We start from the raw sequence: 7,203 nt of genomic DNA, 5'->3' as shown, positions 1-7,203 counted from the left end.
GGGTGGTGGAATCGAACCCCGAACCCTTGGGCAAAACCCTTGAAAATAACTCTAAAACCCCTTTATGGAAATAGGGTAGCGCTACAGCGCTCTAAGGAGGGCGCTACAGCGCTACAAACAAAGCCCAAACTCGCCCAGAACACTTGGCCTAGCGCTACAGTGCCCAAAGGCTAGCGCTGTAGCGCTAGTCATAGAACAGCTTATGCTGTTTTTCCCTCCTTCGACTTTCCCCGAGCCAAATCTTACCAAAACTTCTCCAAACTTCCACTAAACCTAGAATCAAGCTTACTAACATGTCTAGCTTACCCCAAGCATCCCAACCATACAAAACTTAAACACATGCACCCATAATCTCAAAATTCACCATGGTTGAACCTCAAACTCAGAAACTTCAGCAAAACAACCAAAACCTCAGAATTAGAGCTAGAGTTTCATACCTTTAATGGAGACTCGACCTTAGGTTAGCCTCTACACTTCCTTGGCTCACACCTCCTCAAACCATTGGCTTGAATTCCCTAGAACTCCCATCAAATTCAGCTTAGACATCATAGTTCAATATGGAAACCAGAAACTGAAGAAAAATCTCAAAGTCTTACCTTAACTGAATGGTTTGTTCTTGCTAAACCCTTGCCAATTCTTCAAGCCAGACCAAGGACTCTAGCCTCAAGCTTTACTCTGGCTTCCCCTGAGTTTCTGCTCCAAAATACCTCAAGAATTGGTGGAGATATGCCTAAACCGACCTTGGAAATGGCCTGCTCTTCTTTCCCTTTTCTTTCCCTTCTTTTCTTTTCTATGCTTTTCTTTTCTTTTCCTTCAGACTCTAGACTTTTCTCACTAAGGCATAAAACCTGATAACACTTATCCTATAGAAGCCAAATGACCAATCTGCCCTCCCTTTAATTTTAAGCCTTTAAATACACCTAGGGGCATTTTGGTCCTTTCACCCAATTCCCGCTAATTCCTCGAATGTCTCTAATATTTACCACTTACCTCCCGATACCTAATTAATCACCAATTATATTCCTCAATATCAAAACTAACCCCAATATATTCTCTAAATTCCCATTTATACCCCCAGGCTCGCCCCGAGCCGGGTATAAATCCCCGCCGTGACTTTTTCGCTAACCCGCTCACTAGGATCGTCTCGAATCACAGATCACAAATATATCCACATAATAATGTGGTCTCAACAGTTATCGCATATATATAAATATATACAGTTATTCCCTCAACGGGACAAAATTACAATTATGCCCTTTCTAACCTAATCAAGGCCTACATGCATACTAGTACACATAGTCATGCATCTCAGATATTCAAATAGTCATATAGCATACTTTTAATCATTAAATCACATATATTCCAATTATGCCATCTCGGCACACTAATCAAGGCCCTTAAGCCTTATTAGTAAATTTGGGTCGTTACACAGTCTCACCATTCATAGCATAAACAATCATAAATTTTATCTAACTTCCTTACCTCAGGTCCAAGCTAAGTAAAACGACAACTTCTCAACGAGCCTATACCATAATCAAAATGACATTCCTTAGCTTCACTAGCTTCACATAATCACTATTTTGCCCACTCATATAACTCATGTGTGCATGGGCCATGCACACATGGTGAGAATTTCTCACAACAAATATGCATAGTTACACATAATGTCATAAATGAATAATGCACATTCTACTTATATTGCATGCATGAGTTTTCTATAAAAACTACATGGTTGCATAATAGACATAATTTTAGACTTAAAAGTGAATTTGCATGTAACATGCATACGTGGGAATGTTGCGTAATTGTGGCGTTTAAAACGATAATTCTATGTGTCTTACTTCTATCGTTTTAAAAATAATAGACTCGTAACATGCTTTGTTTACTATTAATTATCTTCTTAAAATTACTAGGTTGATTAAATCTCTCAAGACATTATTTTTATTTCATAAAAATAATTTTATTTAGCCATTTAAAAATATATGTGATAAATCCATTTATTATTTTCAAATTGCAAAGAAATAACAAAAGCTTGAAATTATTTAAAATAATTATAATTATCATGTTTCCTTAGAAAATAACAATTTAATTTAAATTAATAGAATTACATAATTGATGTGAGAAAAATATAGATTTTAAGTGTGGGAAATCTATATTTTTGCTTGAATTATTTTAAGACTAAATTTTATGTAATATAAATTCATATGTGATGATCAAATAATTATTTTAAACTTTTTAAACTAAACTTTCAGCCACCTTTTAATTTATTTTAAAAAAATCACAAGTAAATTAATCTCAACATTTTTCTTAATTGGAATAAAGAAAAATCACATCTATTAAGATGAACTCTCATGGTTGTATTAAAAACACCACTTTAATTAATTTCATAGTTTAGGGTATTGATTTATTTCAACATATACACAAAATTCCTTTATTTAAAAACACGACTTCACATTTTTATTAAAAATTCCAGCAACTAACTATATTATCAAAATCAAAATTTTTATGTTTAAAACTCAATATTTTCTCAAAAATAAAGGGAAAAACTGTAGGAAATTAATTGTGCAAAATTATCATTTCAATGCATCTTAAAATCTCCCATTAACTTCATAAATCATTAAAGCACTTACAAAACTTACTTAAACATTCAAAAACCTTTTTCTCATCATTTTGACATCTTTTATACACAAAATCAGCAAGTACAATCTTTTAATCATGAAATTAAATTCTTCTCATCATATTTCACAAAATTCTTACATATTTAATAACAATGTTCCAACTCAAACCCTAGCATGTTTCTACACCCTTGTTAATGATTTTAATATTTTCCATTAGCATACAATAATTCATCAACCACCTTGAAACATACTCACAAGTCATAAATAAATAATCATCTTTGATCTGGTCTAAATATACTCTTGTCATATTACGACCATGCAAATATTCTAAAAGAAACAAAAACAATATGTATCCTTTAAAAATCTTACAACAACCTATCATGTTTCTAAGATTTTCATTGACATAAAACATAATAAAAATAATCATCATGCTTTTGAATATCACCTTTAGGCCGAAATCCCCATAGCCAAAATAATAAAATCATTTTATGTTATTTTTAAAAGAGATATTCATCATCATTTTTATAGATCACAATTTAAAACCGTTGTATATTGTCACATAGAGTCTTTAAGCCAAAACATACCCATCATCAAATCATAGAAGATCTTTAAACAACATATCATCAACACTACATTTTAATAATACTAATCATCTAATAATCAAAGGAGAACAAAACAATGAATCACCATTCTCAAACAATATTCTCCAAACCACAAGAAACCAAAGATAAAAACAATAACCATAAGACAAAAAGGTTCCCATTACCTTTCTTGCTAGAACTCAAGGACAATAGTGACAATAACCCAAACTATGGCCACCACTTGTTCAAGCCTAGAGTTTCGAAACCCACATGAAGAAAAGAAAAGAAGTGATATTAGATTCAAGTAGAGGTTGAAATTAACATCACTATGAACCCAAATACTTACCCTAGGGATTTCGAACACTAGCCTCCAATCCTCTTGTAACAAAATTCAAACCTATCATCAACATGATTTTGCCTTGCTAAGAATCAAGATGTAGAGGAGACAAAATGTAATGCTATGAACCTTAACCCATACCTTAGGATCCCTAGCCTTGGCCTCTTCTTTCTTCTCCTTCTCTCCTCCTTCACGTTCTTCTTCTCCACCTCTCCCTCTAGAACTCACGAGCTCTCCCTCTCTCTTCTCTCTAAGCACACGATAACCACCAAGCCAAATGAGCCATCAAGCTCTTTCTTATTTTCCATTTAAATGCCCCAAATCATCAAAACCTAGCTAAGGAAAATGTAATTATCATTTTCCTTTATTTTCCATAAATCAAAATATAAATCAATTAAAAAAATTATACTCAGCCAATCAATCCATTTTATAGTTGACAGCACACTAATTCATCTCTTGTCTTCCTTTGCTGTCCATGGCTAATAGAGGAAATAATGCTATTCTCGTAACTCTAGGGTGCTGAGACTTGGGACTGGGTTTTGATTCGTTTATGTTGCGTTTTCGGAAAAATAATATTCACAAAAAATGTAGATAATTTCATTAGCTTTCTAACGGTACCATTGTGTCTAAATCGGATATCCACAGCCCAAGTGATACCCGTTTAACTGAGGCTGGGTCTAAGGTTACGACAATTATAAAAAAAATGACAACTCTATCATTTCTCACCATTTGTTTCCCAATATTTTTCTTGTGTGAACACAAGCCTATTTATTTCCCTTTCGTTTTTATTTTCTTTTTAAATCCCTTAATTAAATAAATAAACCAATAAAAGGAAATTCATGTGTAGAAAACTATTGCATGCACACCGTGCAACCATGCACATGCACACACTCAAATGCTAAGGTGCATCTCTACCTACCATGAACCTTAGTGCATTCAACCAAAACTCAATTAATCACATTTTAAAAATAAATAAATAACATTTAACAATTAAATTCACAAAATTCTACCAAACAATTCTAAAAATTAATTTAAACAAACAAACAATTAAATAAAATAATTCACAACACTTAACAAAATAAAATAAAACACAAAAATATAAAAAAAATAGTGCACTACATATTTATACAAAAACATACTCACATAAGATAACCTTTACTAGGTCTGAACAAACACAGCTCACAAGTAAATGTTTCCTTAAATAACCAATCAATTACATTGAATCATCTGTGGTCTAAGGAAACAGACAGACTGTCTGTAGCTACAGAGCAGTCTGTATCTAAGTTGTCATTGCAAGATCCTATCTTCAGTTTTAATGAGGATCCATCTGATCCTATCTATTTAAATCTGGTCATAAGAATCAGGTTCTCAAATAAAATCAACAAGATATAAAATAGACCAACATTTAGTATTTGATTCATATGTATAAGCTAAGTATGTTGTCAAACATTCTATAAATAGAATAGATTGATATAATCAACTTTTTATATAATCAGAACATAAAAGTGAATAGAATAAAATGGAATAAACTTCAATTGAATACCAATAACACAAGAAATAAATCAAAAAATATTTTGTCAAATATAATTTGCCAAAAATGGAATTTACACTATCAATTATATTCAAACTTCCCAACACAAATATAACTCAGTATCTTGCCATTGATGGCCAATCAGCAACAAGAAATCATCAATAAGCATATTTGAATGAACAATGAGTAAATTTTTAAAATAAAGTGCTATAAATTGAAAAAATAAGACATAAAGTTTATTAATAATTCAAGCCTCAAATGAATTAGTTCATGGCTGAATTCAAGAGCACAAATCCAAATAAAAAAATCCCATAGGTATTTAAATATAAAAAGTTAAAGAAATTACAAACCTAAATGAGATTAAAGAGAAGAAAACAAGCCAAAGATGATGAATCAACGATCTTATCTTCCTCCTCTTCCTTTTCTTCCTTGGATTCTTCTCTTCAAACTTTAAATTTCTTCTTCTTCTTCTTCTTCTTCTTCTTCTTCTTCTTCTTCTTCTTCTTCTTCTTCTTCTTCATTTCCCCTTTTCCTCTTTATCTAATGGCAGCTTTACGTGTATCTCCCTTAAAAAATGGCAGATCCCCCTTTTGTATGTGGCGGCTTTCCCTTTTTTTTTTTTTTTTTCCTCTAGGTTACCCAATTTAGTAGTCTAAGTACAAAATTGCCCCTCTTTGTATCCTGTTGAAAATGCTCCAACAAAATTTCTTTTGCTCCAGCAAAACCTAACATTTCAGCACAAATTAAACAACTTAGAGCCAATTCACTTTTAATTATTTTTCTTTGAACAATTCATTCATAAATTCCTTATTTTTCTACTTTCAGCTCTAAAACTCCAAAAAGGAGACAAGAACGCCAATGAACACAAAAAAAGAAATGAATTAACTAAAAATAACAATAATACACAAACATCACTCAATCTAATTCTATATTTATAAGCTTAAAAGTATAAAAATAACTCTTTATTCAAGAGTTAGCACTGACTGTTACTGCAAATTCACGCTGCATGAACATTTTCCCAAATTTAGTTGTGCTTTGAAACAAAATGTCATCAAAGCTTAAACATTTTTCCATGTACACCTTTTAATGTCTTGCTACCTACGCTGGTTAAAAGAATCAAACTTCTCAGAGGGTTTTAAAGTCATCCTAGACACAGGAGGCTCTTCAGATTCAGTGTCCAAGATCAACTCCTTCTGTGAAGAGAACACTTTATAGATCAAGTTAGGAAAAAGCAAATTTAACTTCCTATGATTTCCCTTGCGCAAGGCCACAATCTAGTCTAAAATCATGTCAGCCAGATAAATTGGAGCATCAGTTGTGAGCTTAAACAGTAAGAAGGCTAATTCTTGGGATACTGCAACCATGTTGCAAGATGGCAACCAATTAGAAAGAGCAAACCTCATTAGTGCAGCATTTTGATAGGTGAGATGAGAAAAATGGACAGTATCATGGGTATTCCGGGTAGCGATTTTTCCAATGATTTCAAACAAAACCACATCTTTGTCAAATGGCAGCTTAGTGGACTCAACATCTACAGGAAGACTGAGTGTAACAGTAATATCTTGTATAGTAAAAGAATACCAATGACCTCTAACATAGACTTTCCTAAACATGCAAGAATTTTCGTCAAGAAACTCATCATTTAGATTAGCATTAAATTCTTTGACCACCCTATCAACATAACTAGTCAAGCCATCTATAGTATTCATCCAACCCCTCTCTTGAACAATTTTTAGAACCCCATAAACTCTTTGAGAATCAATATCAAAAAAATTTCTAAACAATGAATTTTCAAGTATCATAAAGAATCATGTGCCTTTCATTATCATTGGAGCAGAAAAAATGAGAATGTGGAGAAAAATCTTCGAGTTTACCATACTTTCGAGCCTTTTTAGTAATAAGAGTATAGGGAGGAATTTCTAGAGGGCGTTTGCCTATAGACTTCTGCTTGTCCTGAACAGGAGGTTCTGGCACTACAAGAAAAAATACTTTCAATAAGACCGAAATAGTATTATCAAATATATACCATAACAATTTTTGATGTGTTAAGGAAAGCGGTGTTATAGTAGGTCGGAGCACTTTTCATAACACTTTTCTATAGTTATAGACATGTGTTATGGTATAGCCTACGATAAC

Source organism: Humulus lupulus, chromosome 4 (genome assembly GCF_963169125.1).
Source record: "Humulus lupulus chromosome 4, drHumLupu1.1, whole genome shotgun sequence".
In the NCBI taxonomy this organism is placed as follows: Eukaryota; Viridiplantae; Streptophyta; class Magnoliopsida; order Rosales; family Cannabaceae; genus Humulus; species Humulus lupulus.
This window is presented reverse-complemented; position numbering follows the sequence as displayed.